This window comes from Dioscorea cayenensis, chromosome 1 (genome assembly GCF_009730915.1).
Source record: "Dioscorea cayenensis subsp. rotundata cultivar TDr96_F1 chromosome 1, TDr96_F1_v2_PseudoChromosome.rev07_lg8_w22 25.fasta, whole genome shotgun sequence".
NCBI classification, from domain to species: domain Eukaryota; kingdom Viridiplantae; phylum Streptophyta; class Magnoliopsida; order Dioscoreales; family Dioscoreaceae; genus Dioscorea; species Dioscorea cayenensis.
The window spans coordinates 24,835,547-24,857,786 of NC_052471.1; the positions used below are offsets into that span (position 1 = coordinate 24,835,547).

The 22,240-nt window shown below is 44.6% G+C and overlaps 1 non-coding gene across 1 annotated transcript; it reads left to right on the forward strand.

Annotated features, from left to right (window-relative positions):
- The first annotated feature begins 8,901 nt into the window (after positions 1 to 8,901).
- On the forward strand, positions 8,902 to 9,007 carry LOC120267193. The gene has a single exon (XR_005538417.1). It is a non-coding gene; the product is annotated as a small nucleolar RNA R71 (small nucleolar RNA).
- Positions 9,008 to 22,240: the final 13,233 nt, after the last annotated feature.

Below are 22,240 nucleotides of genomic sequence, written 5' to 3' on the forward strand. Positions count from 1 at the left end.
TGGTGAAGACGCAAATGGTTGGTCCACTAGTACCGGGGTACGGGATGAGGGTGCCGGAGGAACTGAGGGTCTGGATCTCAATAGATCTCGTAGAAAGTCGAACCAGGCCATAAGATATGTATATCGAGCTGACTCAGAGTAGCGCGGAGCTCCACCATCTCTGGTCCCGAATCTCCCTCACAATGCTCTCAAGCCTCTAATACGGTCATAAGCTCGAGGACCCCGTGGCCGCGGATGTCCGGAACTGGGGAATCCTCCTCAGTAACTCCTTCGCTCCTCGGGTGTCTCTAGGGTAGTCAGAAAAGAATATAGACCGCCCCACATCTCCGCATTTCAACCCCATCATCCCCGATCGATCAAACGCGAGAGGGGTAGGTGTAACTATCCTCTTAGCACCACGTAAAAGCATCCCCAAACCCATTCCCCAAAATGAGCCTCGGTAACATAGGGGCCAACAAATAATAAACCCACTCTCATAACTAACCCTGATACCTCAGAATATCTGCTAATATGCACCCTAAGTGAATCGGCACATTGCGGGCCATGGAGTATAAAAAGAGAAGATCCCCGCTTGGTCGGAGTGATGTGTTATCTCGCCGACCGACACAAAACCTGCAGAGTAATCAGTGTAAATACCTGTAGCTCGACCAGGATAGGCTAGTGGCCTTCCACAATCCCGGTTCATACTCCCCGTGTCCATATAGAATCCTATACGCATGATGTGGAGTCACTGATACTGGAAAATCCGCTGGTAATTGTCCATACTCCAATGTACCTATGAGTGTTTATATCGTGACAGTGCCCGTCTCGAATCAAAAACTCGCAGGACACTCATGGAAAACGGATGTCCAAATGCCCGAAATCAGTAGTAGCATCCGTAGTGTCAAATCTCCCCATGCATCAACCGAAACTCAAAAAGACTCTAAAACCTCGAGGCCAATATTCTAGAAGTCGACTCCACCGATCATCAGCAGCCTCCTCCAGCCTTCCTACCGCTAGCATCTCATCAATTTCATTACCACCATCACCCTCTGAATATCTCTCAAAGACTTGCAAATCCGTGAAACAACCATGACTCAAAACCGACTACTGAAAGTCTCTCAAATCGAGTCTGATGCTCGGGATTTGAGAAATTCAAGTGTAGTGGCTCAGGTGGGGTGACTCTAAGATGCTTTACTTCGTTCTTCTTCACACGAGGTGCCATATTTGTCGTACAAAAGAAGAAAACGATCAAAGAAGATCAAAAGTAGTATACTGCAGAATTCCACACGGGCTTGTGGAAATTACCCACGCCCGTGTGGATTTGCAGGGCGTGAAAGTCCCGCACGGGTGTATAACAACTAATAAGTGCTTGTGTGATATGAATGCGAAGCATTCTTTCCTTATGTTGAGCATTACGTTTCTCCGGCTTTTACATTAATATGTGTGTTTTTATGTTACTTTTATGCAGGTAGGGTTGTGAAACCAATTATGAAGGAAAGAAGCCAATGTGGATCACAATGCACCGATTTTGGAGGAAATCTTGCTAAGGTTCAAACGCGAAGATATAAGTCGGGTGTGAGATGCTAGAGTGTGTGCCAACCTCCCCGTATTTGGGTTTGCATAACCATTTGGAGGGGCACAAGGGTAGTCATACTCTAGTATTCTGACTTATGCACATAGAACAAGATCTCCATCAACTTATCCGCCATTGAAGAAGCAAAGCGATCCACGGCATAAACGTGTGCCCGTTTATGTTACCTCGATGAAAAGTGGATTCGGGAGTATTTCTGGCACAAGGGTAGCATCCACAGGCATGTGGAAATTACCCACGCCCGTGTGGAAATTCCCCACGGGCGCGTGAAACGTCCGAATATGCGTGTGTGTACCGCAAGTGCACGGGTGTCGAAGTAATAAATACCCGGTGAGTCGGGTAGTCGAATCCACAGGGAACAAGGCTACTAGTACTAACTTCTTCTCTGCTATCTAGCCTAATGATAATGGGATAGTGTGGTGATCTAATGTGCGAAGAGATGAACACCGGAGACTAATATGCAAGGGTAAAATGGAAGAAGAATCTCAATCAAGTAAAAGTGGGGTATTCGGCATTGCTCCCCTAGGATTCGTGTATTAGGTACCGGATAAGCAAAGTGTTTCTATGATGAGTAGTTAAGTCGTGGAAATCCAAAACATAATCGGGTCTATCTCTAGATCACCGATACTAGTCCCCTACGAGGTCCCGGTGGAGAAATCGCTCAATCTCAACACCTCACACCACATATGACCGCAAAGCACTCTAGAGATTCCAAATTGTGTATCCAATTCCTAAAGATTGATCCAACCCTAATTCCCGGCGAAGGATCCTAACCCCCTACAAGGTCCCGGCCGAGAAATCGAGCAATCTCACGCCTCCCACCAAATATGGTTGCATAGAGCTTAGGGAATGGAGATAGAATACACCAATCGGAGGGGAAAGGGGATACTTCACTATCTCATGATTCACCCTCTCAACCCTCTTCAATCTTGAGGTTCTAACCCTAATGAAGATCTCTCTCCCACCAAGGCAACAAATCATGCAAATCCAATCAACCACAAGGATTAATTAAACAAGCAAGCAATGAGAATACAAGATTAAAAACATAATCAAACTCGGATCAAATAGAAACACTAAGCAAATCCACAAAAGATGAGAACTCTAGGGTTCACAAGCCCAAATACCCTCTAGGGTTTTTACCTCTCGATGGAGCAACATACAAAACACACCATCAATGAATGAAAGTACATTAAAAACCATAGAAATAAACTCCCTTATATATGAACTCGATGGCCTTGATGGAGAGCTTCGACATCTTGAAGGACCCACTCCAAGCTAGGTTCACCGGTGGCTTCCTTTTATGCTATGACGGAGGAGGAATCGATCAAAGTTGGTGACGAAACGCTCCAAAGCCGCAGAAAGACCTCCTCTCCAAACCCCTAGCCGCCTCACCCCTCAAGAGCCGCACAAAAGATGAGAAAGAATAGGGCAAAACGGCTATTTATAGGCCTTAGATTACGCCCTCGTCACGCTGCCCTCACGCCGCGCGTGGATTTTCCCTCGCCTGCGTGGGTCGCAAGAATTTCCACGCGGCGCGTGAACAAAGTGAAATTGCTACGATCGCTACATGTCCAACAGTCCCGGCACACGTCCCAACAAAGGAAATTTCCACTCTTCTCTTAAGGCCACATGTCCGGGCACACGTCCATGTGGTAGGCTATAAAACTTTTCTTCATCGACGTATCTCTAAGAGGTCTTGCAATCTTCACAAAGAGAAGGAATATGAAGATGTGGCTGCCTTTGTGCCCTTCCAACTAGTGAATTGACTTGAATCTTCTTGGAAGTCGGCACACATCTCCACGTTTATGAACTGCTCTCGTGTCTTGGTCCTTGAATTGAACAAGAACTCCCCAACATTGTGTCTTTTATAGCCTATCTTTGCTTCCTTTTTACTCTTCAAGGCATTCACAACCTATATGCATAAAAAGAACACCAAATACACAATATGAGACATAAAACCACAGTAGAAATGATGCTCAATGCATGTAAAACATATATAAAAATAAGTCTACTCAAGCACTTATCAAACTCCCCCACACTTAAGTCTTTGCTTGTCCTCAAGCAAAATTAAACATTATACCTATGGAAAGAAAAGGGAAGTGCTTGGCCTTAGGTTCACCAAATGAGTACAAGAATAAAATTCTACAGTCATGGAGAGAATCAAACACTAGACAAAGTAATCAATGCTCTAGCAAACAATCCAATCAAAAATGAATATGATAAAATCCGAATGCGTGTGTGTGTGAAAAACTCAACTCATGTCAACACTATGTCCACTACCAAGTTCTTATTGACATGGGACTTATTTAAAAACAGAAAGAATAGGTAGTAGCTTCACACAACCTCTAAGGTAGCCCTTTCCCAAGATGCCTCCCGAGTGGCTTTCACACTTTCGAGGTGGTAGCTCTTTTCACCGATGATGGTAGCTTTCACACATCCCATGAGATAGCTCTTTCTCTCATTAGGGCATAACAATTATCCGACTTATGAGAGTAGCTACATACATCATGGGTGGTAGCTCTTTCCACACCCTATGTACAAACAACAAAACAATTTCCATTTCTATCTTTTTAATAAAAACTAGCACACTAAAGTCCAAAACATAATGAACTAGAGTCTTCATAGGTCTAATGAGCGAGAAAAGTGCGAAAGTGCAATCGGACAAAAAAATATTCAATAAAATTGGATGAAAAACTAGAGCATGATAAAATCCATGTTTATAACATCCAAAAACTAAGAATTAAACTCTTAACCCTAAGGTGAACCTTCATTAGGAACAAAGAGCATGCTCATGAAAACACAAGTATAAGTCATGTATAAGGTGAACCCTCCCCCACACTTAAGATGTACATTGTCCTCAATGTACACATGTAAGCACAATAAAAATAGCATCAATATAAGCATAATGTGTGCGGGAATGCAATTAAAACAATACTCCCCTGAATTCCTCATTAAACGTTTGGTGAAGTCCAACTCAAGGGTGTGTTATATAGGTTGTGAAGCTCACACAACCATGGGACAACGCACATGATTCCATTAGGAAGAAGGTTGGTAGGGGAGCTTCGATCGAGGCGTATCCTATACCGGACAAAGGAATCCTTGGACGACGAGTAGTGAACTTTCCACAAGACCATCGACACGACCATCGAGGGGGATTCTTTATGGATTCATTGCTTTTACATTCGATTTCTTTGATTGTACTTAGCTCCATGGAGAGCTAAACCCCTAGTGGTCACTTGGGTGATTGTGAACCTTACGATGTATTCGCTTCATTGAACTTCTTTATTATGCTTTCAATAAATTGATGTTTATTGTGAGTTCCAACCTTGAATGCTTGATTGTATGAACATTTCTCCTAGAGTGACACTAGGGTTGAGAGTTCTTGTTGGTAACCTCGTGAGTGAGTGACGCAAACACGAGCGCTAGACAAAGCTAGGTTGGAGTGGGCTGAGAGGGTGAGTCGAGATGTACGAGAGCGCCCCTTTCCCCTCCGACGTGATAGATTCTCACCTGCCTCGAGTTCTCTTGCGCTACAATAGAGTGAATGGTCTAAGGGATGAACCTCTCTCGGGGCCTAGTTGCGTGCAATAGAGTAAAGCTGCTGAGATGATCTTAGTATCTAGGGCTTAATTGTGGCTAGGGACCTTACGCTCGACCAAAGGGTTAGGTCTAAATCTAGGAAGAGATTTATCACTTGGAATCCCTAGAGCTCATCGCAACTCTATGCGAGTGAGAGGTGTTGAGATTGTTTGATTTCTCCTCCGGGACATGTATAGAGTTAGGCATAGTTGACCTTAGATTTGGGACTATGTATGTAAGGATTTCCACAACTCACCATTGCATTGATTAGGAAGCATAATAGAGAATTCTTGCACTTGAAGCGATTATCCTAGGTGAAGCATCATCCGAGTACCCCATCTTTATCGATTGCCTTGCCTCATCCTTATTTTTGCTCTCTTACTTGTTGCTTTTAATTTCTGAGAATTGAATCATTACCACACTTATCATTGTTGATACTCCACATAGCTAAGAATCGAATTAAGTGTCTTTACTCCCTACTCCCCTGTGGATTCGAGCCCGCCTACCGGGATTATTACTCGACAAACCCATGCACTTCATGGATATAATGTAAGGGGACCTTGTCAACAACTCTCAAAAATTCAACTTCGAACCACGTCCAGATGCTCTCTAAACTTACACCATGCATTATAAAAATGAAAATTCGCAATTAAAGATATTTAATCTGTGAAAAACAAGAGTTGGCGAAGAAAAGAGGATAAAAAGGTCACCGAAGAAATAAATGTGAAAACATTGAAAATCGGTACGATATGTGAAGTAAAATCCTCCAACACGACGACGCACGGCCGAAAAGATAATCAGAAGTAGTTTTCAGGCGACTGGAGATGAAGAATGAGACCGATCACAAGGTTTTTAAGGAAAAGATCTCGTCTCCTGGAATTCTGTGCATGCACACGGGCGTGCGGTAATTACCCACGCCCGTGCGCTTCATTACAAAAGAGCCACAGGGGCGCACGCACGCCCCTCTGCGCTCTCGTGAAAACACTGCTTCGACTTTGACTACTATCGCACGGGCGTGTGGAAAATACCCACGCCCGTGCGTCCGACCCATGTGGGAAGCCAGACGCCTCACGGGCTTCCTCCGGACATCCGAGAAAAATACCAAGTGTTATACACGCCCGTGCAGAAATTCCACACGGGCGTGGACATTCACATGCCTAACTCACAGGGGCAGTTGCACGCCCCCGTGTTTTCTCGGGATGCAGAGAACTCCTCTACAGAGTTTCGCACGGGAGTGTGGAAATTACCCACGCCCATGCATGGTTCACAAGGTCGCCCACAGGGGCAAGTCCACGCCCCTGTGGGCTCTCGGCAAAATTCGCCAAACCCTGTAGGAATTCACACGTCTGTGCGGAAATTACCCACGGGCATGTGCCACTCGCATGGTTGTTCACAGGGGCAGCCGCACGGCCCTGTGCCTTCTCTGGATGAGCTCGAAGTGCAAATCCATGGCCGTGCGGAAATTCCACACACCCGTGTGTTTTCTCTGGATGACTTAGAAAAATCTGCAGGCTCTGCAGAAAATTTCTGAACATGTTTACACACTCAACGCTTGCTCTATTATGCATTTTTTTGACCAGTGAAAAACATGAAATGGAGCTCAAACTACCAAACTTCGCCAATTCCACATGAAAACACACGATTAAAATTCAAAGTTCAAAAGGAAATCTCAGCACAAGCATCTATGAAATTAAGACACCAACACTTAACAAATTATTCATGCAAACAAACTGAACTAAAACTAAGAAAATAGTAAACACTTGGGTTGCCTCCCAAGAAGTGCTTGTTTAACGTCACTAAGCTGGACGTACCTTGTCTTACCTCACGGGGGTTCATGAATGAAAGTTGCCCTCTTACCCATGGCTTGAAAGCATGATGTGAAAAGTCTCTTGAGAGTAGAGGGTGTATTATCGGGCTTCGGACCATCTAACAATGATACGTCCAACTTCTTCGGTTCACGTGCGTCTCCAACAGCCTTGTAGTGTTTCCGGTGGTGTCTCCTAGCCCTTTTCATTTTCCGGAGCACCTTCTTCAAGATCCTCGGGATAGATGGTACATCTTCCATCGATCCAAGCATCATTACATCTTAATGTCCCTCCTCTTGGTCGAACAACCCTTCATACGGATCCGGATTGAACATCTTCTGTATGTATTCATCAACAATCTCATCAGTAGTGTCTAGAAAATATAAAGTATCATCGAAATTCAGAGAATGTTGCATGGCCTCAGCAAGGCGGTATGTGAGCTTGTCATCTCCAACTCTCAAGGTTAGCTCTCCGCCGTCCATGTCAATCAATGCTTTGAAAGTCCACAAGAACGGTCTCCCAAGTATCAAGGGTACACCCGCATCCTCATCAACATCTAGCACTACAAAGTCAACCGGAAAAATGTACTTGTCCACCTTGACAAGCACGTCTTCAATGATGCCTCCCGGATGTCGCACTGTTCGCTCCGCTAGTTGCAAAGTCATTCGAGTAGGCCTAGGCTCGCCCAAGCCTAGCTTTTGAAAGAAGGTGTATGGCATGATATTGATACTAGCCCCTGAGTCCGCCAATGCCATTTCCTCACCAAGATTGCCAATATTACACGGACTGATGAAGCTTCCTGGGTCTTTTTTCTTGTTTGGCATGTTCTTTTGCAATACCGCCGAGCATGAAGCATCTAAAATCACAAAATCTCTCTCCTCCAACTTCCTCTTGTTAGTCCATAAGTCTATCAAGAACTTCGCATACTTAGGCATTTGGGCCAATGCCTCAACAAAAGGAATATTAATGTGGAGTTTCTTGAACAAACTCAGGAACTTCTTGTACTGTTCATTCCCTTGGTCATTTTTCAATCTAGAGGGATAAGAAATTCTTGGCTTGAAAGGTGGGGGTACCACCTCTTTCTCTTTGCTCGTCCCCTCTTCCACCTCTATAACCTCGGGTGTGTGTTCTTTTGGCATCTCACTCGGAATCATACTTTCAACCTCACGACCACTTCTCAAAGTGATCGCCTTCACGTGCTTTCTAGGATTGGTCTCTGTATTGCTTGGTAAGTTTCCATGTGGCTTTTCAAAGAGAGACTTCGCAATTTGACCCACCTAATTTTCAAGGTTATGCAAAGAGCCCGTGTGGTTGCAAAGTGTAGCCTTGACTGATTCAAACCTAGTATTTGCAGATTGCACAAATCTAGCCAAGTGCTTCTCTAGGTTAGTCATTCAGGTTTCCAAACCTGAGACTCTATTTTCCACCTGAGGGGCTTGTTGTTGTTGACAATCCAGTGGCCCCATGGCCTTTTGTGGACCTTGATTACTCCATGAGAAATTGGGATGATTCTTCCAACCCGGATTGTAGGTATTGCTATATGGGTTTCCTTGACGTCTCATGCCATTACCTACAAAATTAACATTCTCCACCGAAGAAACATCACCAAAAGAGATCGGGCAATCCGAGGGAGCATGTCCTCCACCACACCAGGTGCAATTAGTTACGGCCGCCACTCTATTTGATGTTAGAAGATCTAACTTCTTACTCAAATTTTCCACTTGGGCCGCCAATGAAGTTACCGCATCTATCTCATGGAGACCGGCCACCTTTTTCTTCTCCCTAGCATTCTATTGGTAGCTGTTTAACCCCATTTCTTTAATCAACTGACGGGGCTAATCGGGGGTCTTGCTACCTAAGGTACCTCCTGCTGCCGCATCCAAGAGTTGCCTTGTACTCAGGTTCAAACCATTGTAAAAGGTTTGAACAATCATCCACTCCGAGAATCCATGTTGCGGGCACTTCCTAAGGGCTCCTTGAACCTTTCCCATGTCTCGAATAGAGACTCCAATTCCAACTGAACAAAGGATGAGATCTCGTTCCTAAGCTTTGCTGATTTTCCGGGAGGGAAATAATGGGCTAGAAAAGCTTCCACCATCTCCTTCCACGTGGTAATTGGCGCTTTAGGTAACGAGTGTAGCCACTGCTTCGCTCTCCCTTTTAGGGAAAATGGGAAGGCTCTCAACTTGATGGCATCATCCATCACTCCGTTTATCTTCAGCATATCACACACCTAGAGAAAGCTCTATATGTGATTGTTTAGATTCTCATCGGCCAAACCATTGAATTGTGCTTACTGCTGCAACATGTGGATGAATGCTGGCTTCAACTCAAAGTTCTAAGCTGTAATCCGGGGACGCACAATACTCGATTGTGTCCCCAACACTGAAGGTCTAGCATAATCTGATAATGTTCGCAGTTGCTCATTCTGTTATGCCATGTTTTCAGATTCTTCTTCTTCCAAATCAGCTAGATTAGACTGTTCTTGCACAGGCTCTTTCCCTTTTCTTCTAAGTGTACGTTCAAGCTCGGGATCCCCTTCAATCAATATTGAGGGATTCCCTCGGGTCATAACCTGTACGTGCAACCAAAAAGAAGAAAACGAAATCAGAACGATGATAGAATAAGCAGATATGAAATAGAATATATGGTGAAATAGCTAAGAAAAAAAAGTGCAAAGTATCTATAAACATATACTCCCCGGCAACGGCGCCAAAAACTTGACAAGATCCCCTTGCGTATATCCCGTAAGTGCACGGGTTTGTCGAAGTAATAATCCCGGGTAAGCGGGTATCGAATCCACAAGGAGTAGGGAATAAAAATACTTAATATGATTCTTAGCTATGTGAAAGATCAATGATGATGAGTGTGATAATGATTCAATTCTCAACAATAAAAGCAACAAATAAGAGAGCAAAAGTAAAGAAGGGGATAAGCCAATCGATAAAGATGGGGTACTCGGATAATGCTCCACCTAGGATAATTGTTTCAAGTGCAAGAACCATCTATTATGCTTCCTAATCAATGCAATGGTGAGTCATGGAAATCCTTAATTAGATAATCCTAAATCTAAGGTCAACTATGCCTAACTCTATACACGTCCCGAAGGAGAAATCGAACAAGCTCAACACCTCGTACTCGTATAGAGTTGCAATGAGCTCTAGGGATTCCAAGTGATAAATCTCTTCCTAATTATAGACCTAACCCTTTGGTCCAAGTGGAAGGTCCCTAACCACAATTGAGCCCTAGATACTAAGATCACCTCAACATTTCACTCCGTTGCACGCGCAACTAAGCCCCAGCGGAAGTTTATCCCTTAGACCATTCACTCTATTATGACCGCAAAGAACTCGAGGAACGGAGGTAGAATCTATAACGTCAGAGGGGAAAGGGGACGCTCTTGTACCTCTTGACTCACCCTCTCTACCCTCTCCAACCTAGCTTTATCTAACGCTCGTGGTGTGTCACTCACTCACAAGGTTACCAACAAGAACTCTCAACCCTAGTGTCACTCTAGGGGAAATGTTCATACAATCAAGCATTCAATGTTGGAACTCACAATAAACATCAATTTATTGAAAGCATAATAAAGAGATTCAAAGAAACGAATACATCTTAGGGTTCACAAATACCCGAGTACCCACTAGGGGTTTAGCTCTCCATGGAGCTAACTACAATCAATGAAATAGAATGTAAAAGCAATAAATCTATAAAGGAACCCCCTCGATAGTCGTGTCGATGGTCTTGTGGAAAGTCCTCTACTCGTCGTCCAAGAATTCCCTCGTCTGGTATAGGATGCGCCTCGACGGAAGCTCCCCCACCAACCTTTTTCCTAAGGAATGACGATGTCGGAGCCATAGAACCTCTCCAAAACCTTGGCCAATACCCCTCAAAACACTAGTCGTTGCCCTCTCTCAAGTTGGGGAAAAGATGGAGAAAATAATACTAAAATTGGGGCTAATTCAGCTTTAAATAAGGCTGGAATCGGGCGACTACACGGGTGTGGATGCTTCACGCGCCCGTGGGGAATTTCCACATGGGCGTTGATAATTTCTAGAGGCCCGTGTGGATTCTCTGAACTCCTATTTTCTCGTGACATGTGAACATTGCTGCTACGATGATTACTACCGTGTTGCTATAGTACTTTCATCGAGTAACGCATAAGCGGATAACGTTCACGTCGTGGATCACTTTCTTCTTCAATGATAGGTACGTTGGTGGAGCTCTTGTTCTATGTGCATAAGTCGGAATGGTCGAGTGTGACTGCCTTTGTGCACCTACAAATGCATGTGCCAAACTCGAATACGAGGAGGTTGGCACACACTCTAGCATCTCACATCGACCTATGTCTTTGCGTTTGAACCTTAGCAAGATTTTCTCCAACATCGGTGCATTGTAATCCACATTGGCTTCTTTTTTTCATACTTGGCTTTGTGGAAATAGAGAATCCACACGGGCGTGTGGAAATTACCTGACCATGTGGAAATTCCCCACGGGTGTGTGAAGCATCCACGCCATGTAGTCGCCCGATTTCAGCCATATTTAAAGCCGAATCAACCCCGATTTTGGTATTCTTTCCTCCATCTTTTCCCCAACTTGCGAGAGGGCTTCGACTAGGGTTTCGAGGGGTATTGGCCAAGGTTTTGGAGATGTTCTATGGCTCTGACATCCTGATTCCATTAGGAAGAAGGTTGGTAGGGGAGCTTCGATCGAGGCGTATCCTATACCAGATGAAGGAATCCTTGGACGACGAGTAGAGGACTTTCTACAAGACCATCGACACGACCATCGAGGGGTTTCTTTATGGATTCATTGCTTTTATGACACGTCCGAATATGCGTGTGTGTACCGCAAGTGCACGGGTGTCGAAGTAATAAATACCCGGTGAGTCGGGTGAGTCGAATCCACGAGGGGAGCAGGGGCTACTAGTACTAACTTCTTCTCGCTATCTAGCCTAATGATAATGGGATAGTGTGGTGATCTAATGTGCAAAAGAGATGAACACGGAGGCAGATATGCAAGGGTAAAAATGGAAGGAGAATCTCAATCGATAAAAGTGGAGTATTGGGCGATGCTCCCCTAGGATTCGAGTATTAGGGTACCGAATAAGTAAAAGTGTTTACGTGATGAGTAAGTTAAGTCGTGGAAATCCAAACATAATCGGGTCTATCTCTAGATCACCGATACTAGTCCCCTCGAGGTCCCGGTGGAGAAATCGCTCAATCTCAACACCTCACACCACATATGACCATGAAAGCACTCTAGGGATTCCAAAGCGTGTATCCAATTCTAAAGATTGATCCAACCCTAATTCCCGGTGAAGGATCCTAACCCCCTACAAGGTCCCGCGGAGAAATCGAGCAATCTCACGCCTCCCACCAAATATGGTTGCATAGAGCTTAGGGAATGGAGATAGAATACCACCAATCGGAGGGAAAGGGGACACTTCACTATCTCATGACTCACCCTCTCAACCCCTCTTCAATCTTGGGGTTCTAACCCTAATGGAGATCTCTCTCTCACCAAGGCAACAAATCATGCAAACCAAATAACCATAAGATCAATAAGGCAAGCAAGCATTAAAACAATCAAGAATGAAACTTAATCAAACTCGGATTAAATAGAAACACAAAAGCAAATTCACAAAAGATGAGAATCCTAGGGTTCACAAGCCCAAATACCCTCTAAGGTTTTAGCCCTCCATGGAGCAACATACAAAAACACACCATCAATGAATGAAAGTACATTAAAACCATAGAAATAAACCCCTTATGTATGAGCGATGGCCTTGATGGAGAGCTTCGGCGTCTTGAAGGACCCACTCCAGAAGCTAGATTCACGGTGGCTTCCTTGATGCTATGACGGAGGAGGAATCGATCAAAGTTGGTGACGAAGCGCCTCCAAAGCCGCAAAGACCTCCTCTCCAAACCCTAGCCGTCTCACCCCTCAAGAGCCGCACAAAAGTTGAGAAAGAATAGGGCAAAAGCGGCTATTTATAGGCCTTAGATCGCGTGCATCACGTGCCCTCACGCGCGCGTGTGGACTGCAAGAATTTCCCGCGTGGCCAGGAATTTCCGTGACGCGTGAGCGATGATTTCCGCTATCGAGTGCTCCCTACGGTGAAATTGCTATAAAACTTTTTCACAAAAGCGCGATCCGAACACTCTTCTCTTAAGGCCACATGTCCGGGACTGCGTCCATGTGGTGAGGCTATAAAACTTTTTCTTCATCGGCGTATCTTTGAGAGGTCTTGCAATCTTCACAAAGAGAAGGAATATGAAGATGTGGCTGCCTTTGTGCCCTTCAAATGGTGAATTGACTTGAATCTTCTTAGAAGTTGGCTACACATCTCCACGTTTATAAACTCCTCTCGTGTCTTGGTCCTTGAATTGAACAAAAAAACTCCCAACATTTATGTCTTTTATAGCCCATCTTTGCTTCTTTTTACTCTTCAAGGCATTCACAACCTATATGCATAAAAGAACACCAAATACACAATATGAGACATAAACCATAGTAAAAATGATGCTCAATGCATGTAAAACATATATAAAAATATGTCTACTCAAGCATTTATCATTTTTACATTTGATTTCTTTGATTGTACTTAGCTCCATGGAGAGCTAAACCCCTAGTGGGTACTTGGGTGATTGTGAACCCCTAGGATGTATTACGCTTCATTGAACTTCTTTTATTATGCTTTCAATAAATTGATGTTTATTGTGAGTTCCAACCTTGAATGCTTGATTGTATGAACATTTCCCGTAGAGTGAGACTAGGGTTGAAAGTTCTTGTTGGTAACCTTGTGAGGTGGTGACATACCATGAGCATTACACAAAGCTAGGTTGGAGAGGGTTGAGAGGGTGAGTCGAGGAAGTGCAGGGAGGTCCCCTTTCCCCTCCGGCGTGATAGATTCTACCTCCGTTCCTCGAGTTCTTTGCAGCCATAATAGAGTGAATGGTCGAGGGATGAACCTTATTTGAGGGCCTAGTTGTGCGTGCGATGCGGTGGCGTTGAGATGATCTTAGTATCTAGGGCTTAATTGTGGCTACTAACCTTGCACCTGGACCAAAGGGTTAGGTCTAAATCTAGGAAGAGATTTATCACTTGGAATCCCTAGAGCTCGGGACATGTATAGAGTTAGTCATAGTTGACCTTAGATTTGGGACTAAGTATGTAAGGATTTCCCACGACTCACCATTGCATTGATTAGGAAGTATAAAAAGAGGTTCTTGCACTTGAGGCGATTATCTTAGGTGAAGCATCATCCGAGTACCCCCATCTTTACTCGATTGCCTTGCCTCCTCCTTACTTTTGCTATCTTACTTGTTACTTTTTAATTTACGAGGGATTGAATCATTACCACACTTATCATTGTTGATACTCCACATAGCTAAGAATCGAATTAAGTGTCTTTACTCCCTACTCCTTGTGGATTCGACCCCACTCACCCGGGATTATTAGTTCGACAAACCCGTGCACTTGCAGGATATACACAAGGGAACCTTGTCGGGAGATAGGCATTTAGAGATACTTGCACTTTGTTTTCTTAACTATTTCACAACACATTCTATTTCATATCTTCTTATTCTATCATGCGTTCTGATTTTCTTTTTTTCCTTATTTTTGGTGCGGCTCGGGGTTATGACCCGAGGGAATCCATCAATATTGATTGAAGGAGACCCGAGCTTGAGCGTACACTTGAAGGAAAGGGAAAGAACCTGTACAAGAATAGCCTAATCCAGCTGATTTGGAAGTAGAAGGATCTGAAAACATTGTAGAACAAAATGAGCAACAACGAACACTATCCGATAATGCCAGACCTTCATTGTTAGGGACACAATCGAGTATTGTCGTCCCCAATTGCAGCTGAGAACTTAGAGCAAAAAGCGGCATTCATCCATATGCTACGGCGATGCTGCACAATTCAATGGTTTTGGCCGATGAGGATCCAAGCAGGTCACATAGAGAGCTTCACTCGGTGTGCAACATCTTCGAGATAAATGGTGTGACGGATGATGCCATCAAATTGAGAAACCTTCCCATTTTTCCTTAAAGGGAAGCGAGCGGTGGCTACAGCTCATTACCTAGAGCATCGATCACTACATGGGAGGAGATGGTAGAAGCTTTTTCTAGCCCATTATTTTCCCTCTCGGAAAAATCGGCCAAAGCTTAGGAATGAGATCTCATCCCTTTATCAGGTTGGAATTGGAGTCTCTGTTTCGAGACATGGGAGAGTTCAAGGAACTCTCTGCGAAAGTGTCCGCAACACGGATTCCCGAGTGGATGATTGTTCAAACCTTCTACAATGGTTTGAACCCCGGTACTAAAAGGCAACTCTTGGATGCGGCGGGGAGGTACCTTAGGTAGCAAAACCCCGATGAAACACGTCAATTGATTGAAGAAATGCGGTTAAATAGCTACCCGATTGGAATGCTAGGGAGAAGAAAAAGGTGGCCGGTCTCCATGAGGTGTCACGTTAACTTCATTGGCGGCCCAAGTGGAAGTTGAGTAGAAGCTAGATCTTATAGCTTGAATAGAGTTCTTGACCATGACCAATTGCACGGTTGTGGTGGAGGACATGCTCCCTCCGATTGCTCAATCGTCATTGGTGATGTTTCTTCAATTGAGAATGTTGACTTTGTAGGTAATGGCATGAGACCTCAAGGGAATCCATACTGACAACACCTACAATTCGGGTTGGAAGAATCATCCCAACTTTTCATGGAGTAATCAAGGACCACGGGAAGACCATGGGGCCATCGGGGTTCCAACAATAGCAACAAGCCCCTCAAGTGGAAAGCAATTTCGGGGCTTGGAATCCCGAATGACGGATTTGGAGAAGCACTTTGCTAGATTTGTTCAGTTGGCAAATACAAGGTTTGAATCAGTCGAGGCTACAATTCGCAATCACACCGCCTCCTTGCACAATCTTGAAAATCAAGTGGGGCAAATTGAAAGTCTCTCTCCGAAAAACCACATGGAAGTTTACAAAGCAACACGGAAAGCCAACCCTACAGGAACATGTGAGGCGATCACTTTGAGAAGTGGTCGTGAGGTTGAAGGGAGGCTTCCGAGTGAGATGCCGAAGAACACGCACCCGAGGTTATAGAGGTTGAGGAGGGAGCAAACAAAAGAGAAAGAGGTGGCACCCCACCTTTCAAAACCAAGAATCCCTTATCCCTCTAGATTGAAGAATGACCAAGGGGATGAGCAGTATAAGAAGTTCACGAGTTTGCTCAAGCAACTCCCACATCAACATTCCCTTTTTGTTGAGGCTTTGGCTCAAATGCCAAAAGTATGCCAAGTTCTGAAAAGGCGTATTGACCAACAAGAGGAAGTGGAGGAGAGTGCTTGAGTGGTGCTTGATACTTCATGCTCGGCGGTGTTGCAAAAGAACATGCCGAACAAGAAGAAGGACCCGGGATGCTTCATTATTCCGTGTAACATCGGCAACTTAGGTGAGAAATGGCATTGGGCTGATTCGAGGGCGAAGTATCAGCGTCATGCCATATACTTTCTTCCAAAAGCTAGGCTTTGGGTGAGCCTAGGCCTACTCGGATGAGCGTTACAATTGGCGGACGAGCAGATGTGACATCCGAGAGGCATCATTGAAGACGTGCTTGTCAAGGTGGACAAGTACAGTTTTCCTGTTGACTTTGTAGTGCTACATGTCTATGAGGATGCAGATGTACCCTTGATACTTGGGAGACCGTTCTTACGGACTTCCAAAGCATTGATTGACATGGACGGCGGAGAGCTCACATTGAGAATCGGAGACGATAAGCTCACTTACCGCCTTGCTGAAGCCATGCGGCATTCTCTCGATTTTGATGACATTTTGTATTTTCTAGACACTACTAATGAGATTGTTGATGAATATATACAGGAAATGTTCAACTCCGATCCGTATGAAGGTTTGTTCGACCAAGAGGAGATCAATGAAGAAGTAATGATGCTTGGTTTGAATGGAGAGGAAACATTTACCCCGGGGATCTTGAAGAAGGTGCTCCAGAAAATGAAGAGGCCTAGGAGACGCCACCGAAAACGCCCCAATACTGTTGGAGACATACATGAGCCAAGGAAGTTAGACGAATGATTGCTAGGTGGTCCGAAGCCGATAGTACACCCTCTACCCTCAAGAGACTTTGCTCATCATGCTTTCAAGTTATGGGTAAGAGGGCAACCTTCATTCATGAACCCCCGTGAGGTAAGAAAGATACGTCAAGCTTAGTGACGTTAAACAAACGCTTCTTGGGAGGCAACCCAAGTGTTTACTGATTTTGTACCTTTTAGTTTAGTTTGTTTGCATGAATAAATTGTTAAGTGTTGGTGTTTCAATTGTTGAGTGCTTGTGCTGCGATTTTATTGTGGGTTTTTAAAAGAATTCATTGTGTGTTTTGTTACGAATTGGCGAAGTTTGGTCGTTTGAGTTCTATTTTGTGTTTTTATCTTGTAAATTTTGAATTATAGGGCAGGCTCTGAGTGTGTAGACATGTTCGGACTAATTCTAAAGAGCTTGCAGGTTTTTCTTAGTCATCCAGAGAAAACACACATGAGTGTGGAATTTCCGCATGCCCGTGGATGTGTACTGTGAACTCATCTAGAGATGGCACCGGGGCGTGCGGCCGCCCCTGTGGATGACCATGCGACTGGCGCACGCCCGTGGGTAATTTCCGCACGGGCGTGTGAATTCGTGCAGAGTTGGGCAGATTTTTCCCGAGAGCACACAGGGGCGTGGACTCGCCCATGTGGGTGACCTTGTGAACCACACACGGGCATGGGTAATTTCCGCATGCCCGTGCGAAACTCTTCAGGTTTCTCCCTCCATCCCGAGACGACAGTGGGCGTAATGCGCTGAATTGGGCTTGTGAATGTCCATGCCCGTGGGGAATTCGCACTTGCGGGCATCGCGTAACTACTGATATTTTTGAGTTGTTCGGCGGGGAAGCCACGGGGCATGCGTGCGCCCACTGTGGAGTGCAGCACTGGCGTGGATATTTTCCGCATGCGGGTGGGAGATCGTTCTAAGTTAGTGAGAGTTTTTCCCGTGGCGCGCAGGCGTCCATGCGCCCTGTGGAGCTGACTCGAGGCGCGCGGTGCGGGAAATTTCCACACGCCCGGGTGTGGATGCCTGAAACGTCAAAAAGTCGCGAGTTACATTTTAAAGAGGATGATTTCGTCCCTCCTCACAACTCCTTTTTCACTTGAAAACACTCTCACACTACTCTTGAGTCCATAGTGTCGGTTTAGTTGGATTATAGCGAAGTTTTCCGGCCGACTCTTCATTTTTCTTACTCCTCCTCATCGGTAAATCCTTTTTACATCATCTTCTTCGTCAATTCATGATTTCTATTGATTAATCTGGTTAATAATGCTTCGTTTCTTCAATTGGAACAATGATTTATGTTTAAAACGAAGCTAGAGATATTATTGAGTTGTATTTTTGGATTGTTGATGCTTGGCCGAGCGGTTCTCACGCCCCGTGAATCCACACGGGCGTGCCGAAATTCCACACAAACACGTGGATTTCTGCAATATTGTTTTATCAACTTCTTTGACTAATTTTGTTTAAATTTGGCAGATCATGGCACCTAGGTCAAAGACGCAAGCTGATAAGAGGCCACGTGAGTCATCCTCTGAGCCCGAGGGTATGTAATTTGCGATTCCAACACATCAGGTCCATTATGAGTGCTTATCGAGACTCCGTTTCGGACATACTCGATTCCTGGACACGACTATATTGCGAGATCTTCAGCAGGGAGATGAGTTCGCTGATGAGGCTGTGGACCTTGTTTCAGATGGTGGTTGGCGACAGTTGTTGACGATTAGAGAGCTAGCCATCCGAGAGTTTGCACTGGAGGTGCTTTCCTTGTTCGAGTTTGATAGAACGTATGTGAGCTTCGACAGTTTGGGAACCATTAAGTTCAGAGTGTTTGGACGCCACCATAGCTTGAGCATTAAGCAGTTTTCCGTACTACTTGGCTTATATGAGGAGGCATTCACAGATACAGAGGAGTATGTACAGTTGCCTACTGATTATCCGGGAACCTTGACCTCGCAGAGAGCTTACAGAGTGCTTTGTGGTCAAGGTCAGTACGAGCCGGGGGTGTCCAAGGCCACATGCCTTTCCCGACTTGCATACAGATATTTGCATCCCATCATGAGTAGGTCGGTGAATGGCCGTGGCGACAATACTGGTGTTTTGAGCCGTCAGGAGTTGCTGTACTTGTACTCGATGGTAGAGCGCATACAGATCCACTTAGGGCACATCTTGGCTGATTACATTAGACATCAGGGACATTATGCTAGACTGGGAGCGATCTTCTTGGGCCCTTACATTACGAGATTAGTGCAGGGCATGGGTCTCTTGGATTCGATTCGCGAGGCCGAGAAGACGAGTGTACCCGCTCCCCTGGGTCTAGAGATGATGCGGTTGATGGGCATGATCCACAGGGTTCAGACAGGGTTTTTGCGTTAGTCCTACCAGCCCTAGAGATAGCTGAGGATGAAGGTGATGATGCCGGAGCATCTCAGCCCGCCCCGGCACCCTCGGCCCGGCGATCGATGGAGACCGAGGCACCTCCAGCGGCCGAGGAACCACCCCAGTGCGTATGTTTTCACCATCTCGAGCCAATGACCGCTTTGAGAGGCTCGAGAATGCTATAGTAGTGGTCCGAGGTGAGGTTGTTGAGATTAGGGCTATGTAGGCTACTCAGTACACAGAGTTCATGGCACGTTTTGACATATTACAGCGAATCCTAGAGCGAGACGTTGCCTCATCATTTGTCCTGCAGCCGAGGACTCTTCAGGCCCCCTCAGTTTCTCCAGTACCTCCCTCCTCGACCCCAGCACTGGAGGACCCACTATATGCTTCCACATCAGCAGCAGCAGCAGCGGAGCCCGAGAGCGAATATTGTTCCACTTCAGCAACAAGTCTAAAAACAAAAATCCTTTCTTTTACTTTCATGCATTTTACTTTATCTTATTTTCATGTTTTTAGACTTGTTCACTCAGAAAGGATTTTCCTTCTGAGTTTATGTTATTTTGCATTATGGAGTTGTATTCATTGCTTCATCTTTTATACACTCAAGTTATTTTTGTTTTTCTTGAGTTTCACTGAACCCCCTCGTGCATGCGTGCAGATGGTCTTGTCTTCCTGGAAATTGAGACTTAGTCATGGGCAGAGTCAAGGTGCTTTGACACTTGACCGTGTGAGCTTCACAACCCATTGGAACACTACTCCCATGGAATTTGCTTCATCAAACGCAACACTAGGAGTCAGGGGAGTATTGTTTTGATTGCTTCTCCCACATCTATTTTTGAATGATATATTTTGAGTGAGCTTGCATGAGTACATTGAGGACAATGTAGAACTTAAGTGTGGGGCGGAGTTTCATAGTGCACACATCTTTTCTATGGTTCATGATTGTTATATGCTCACATAGCCAATGGCGGTTCACCTTAGTTGCAATGTTTGTATTCTTAAGTCTAGGAGAATTGTTAACATTGAATGTTTTCATGCTCTAGTTCTTGCTTGAATTTTTAGGAATTTTTGCCAGATTTACACTTAGTGCACTACTCACTCTTTGAACTCTATTGGAATCTCATGTTAGGTTTACTTCTTTTGCTAAATTGAAAAAAAAAATGGAAAATGAAAACAAGGAACAAAATAGTTTTATTTTTTATTTGTGTTCGTTGGGTGGAAAGAGCTACCACGTATGAAGTATGAAGCTACTCTCACAAGTCGTATACTAGTTATGCCCTAATGAGAGAAAGAGCTATCTCATATGATGAGTGAAAGCTACCACTTGTGTAGAAAGAGCTACCACCTCGAAAGTGTGAAAGCCACCTTAACGGCCGCTTTGGAAAGGGCTACCTTAGAGGATGTGTGAAGCTACTACCATTGTTTAAAATTTTTATCACTTTTGTAGATAAATAAGTCCCTTGTACTTAGAACTCTGAGGAGTATAACTTGGGTTGTTTTGATTGAGTTCACACACTTACACGAAATTCGGGTTTGTTGTCCTTTTTGATTCAAGTTTTTAGCTAGAGTATTGATTTTTCGTGTTTAGTGTTGAAATTTTCCTTAGTTGTAGAATGCTATCTTTGTATACTTTGGTGAACCTAAGGCCAAGCACTTTCAATATTTTCTTCATTGATGCACAGAATGTTTAATTTTTGCTTGAGGACAAGCAAAAGCTTAAGTGTGGGGGAGTTTGATAAGTGCTTGTGTGATATGAATGTGAAGAATTCTTTCCTTATGTTGAGCATTACTTTTCTCAGGTTTTTACATTAATATGTGTGTTTTTATGTTACTTTTATGCAGGTATGGTTGTGAGGCTGAGTATAAAGGAAATAGGCCAATGTGGATCATAATGCACCTATTTTGGAGGAGATCGTGCTAAAGTTCAAATGCGAAGACATAGGACATGTGTGAGATGCTAGAGTGTGTGCCAACCTTCTCGCATTCAAGTGAGTACATCCATTTGGAGGGGTACAAAGACAGTCACACTCGAGCATTCTGTCTTATGCATATAAGAACAGGAGCTCCACCAACATATATATCATTGAAGAAGCAAGTGATTCACGACGTGAATGTGTGCCCGTTTCCGTTACCCCGATGAAAATATGGAATTGGGAAGTTATTCAGGTCGAAGACTGTAGCAGAGAAATGTAGAGCATCTAGCAAAGACTGCTTACTGACCGGCGAGAAACCAGAGAAACAGAGAATCCACACGGGCGTGTGGAAATTATCCACGCGCCGTGTGGAAATTCCGCACGGGCGCGTGTATCGTCCACGCCCGTGGAGTTGCCCGATTCCAACCCTATTTAAAGCCGATTCAGCCCTGATTTTGGTATTCGTTTCTCCATCTTTTCCCCATTTTGCAAGAAGGCTTCGGCTAGGGTTTCGAGGGGTATTGGCCAAGGTTTTAGAGAGGTTCTACGGCTCTGACATCGTGATTCCATTAGGAAGAAGGTTGGTAGGGGAGCTTCGATCGAGGCGTATCCTATATCGGACGAAGGAATCCTTTGATGACGAGTAGAGGACTTTCCACAAGACCATCGACATGACCATCAAGGGGGTTTCTTTATGGATTCATTGCTTTTACATTCGATTTCTTTGATTGTACTTAGCTCCATGGAGAGCTAAACCCCTAGTGGGTACTTGGGTGATTGTGAACCCTAGGATGTATTCGCTTCATTTAATTTCTTTATTATGCTTTCAATAAATTGATGTTTATTGTGAGTTTCAACCTTGAATGCTTGATTGTATGAACAT